This window comes from Propithecus coquereli, unplaced genomic scaffold, assembly GCF_000956105.1.
Source record: "Propithecus coquereli isolate 6110/MARCELLA unplaced genomic scaffold, Pcoq_1.0 Scaffold130, whole genome shotgun sequence".
In the NCBI taxonomy this organism is placed as follows: Eukaryota; Metazoa; Chordata; class Mammalia; order Primates; family Indriidae; genus Propithecus; species Propithecus coquereli.
Genome location: NW_012137192.1, coordinates 679,185 through 680,203, shown reverse-complemented (window position 1 = coordinate 680,203; position 1,019 = coordinate 679,185).

The following is a 1,019-nucleotide window of genomic DNA, read 5'->3' as shown; positions in this document are numbered from 1 at the left end:
TTTTGATGAGGTCTATATATAGCTCCTAACTTGTGCTCTAGTATTTGAATGGCATTATGGCTCTCCCTGTAGCTTAGAGGTTTAAAAATAATTCCATCTTCCTTCTCGTTCTGCAGATCAGGACTAAAGTAGAACTGTTATGATCAACCATACAATTATGGACACATTTGGAAGCAGGCCCTCAAGATTTCATGGCAACAATGACAAACAAGAAAAACAAAAGCAAAGCTAACTCAAGGATAGCGTGCATGAGAAAAGTAACAAGAGTAAAGGAAAATAGCACAAAAGACATGAAACCATTACAAAAACAGAAGCTGTTACATTACCCTCTAATACACATCTTCCTCATGATATGCTTTTACTATGTAAAATAGAATAAGATTAGCACATACATAACTTCTGTTTCAATGAATCTAAAGGCATATTATAATTATATAAGTACAGGGCAGCATAAAGAGAGCACGTATGGTACAATGAACACTCTAACAGCTCCAGTAAACTAATTACTGTTTATAATAAAAACGTTATTAGTGGTAATATTTGTAAGTGCTCTATGAATTGGTAGTTGTTATTGCGAGCTATTAAGAGCACTGCTGGTGTAAGGAATCAAAGTGAGAAACAGAGGAGGACCATGAAAACCCTAAGAAAGAGCTGAGATCTATTTCTTTCCATATAACTGTATACCTTTCCTACTACTTCGTCTTCCCTCTAGGCTGCTTAACTCCTTCCTATGTGCTTAGCTACTGAAGGACTTTGTAGTCTGCAGGGACAATAAAGACTGTTTCATTATGGTAGAATCTATGACATAACTCTTTAAGAAACAGACAATTGTAGTAAAAATACATAAATAAAATAAAGAAAAAATAGGAGTGTTTCTGTAGCTGCAAAATGAAGAAGAGCCTGAGGCTTAGTGATGGCTCTAAGCTCTCCTTAGAGATCAACATTACATTCCAAATTCAAAATGAAGAGAGGCATAGCCAGTGTGGGGTTCAGGATGTCACCAGAAAAAGACAACTGAG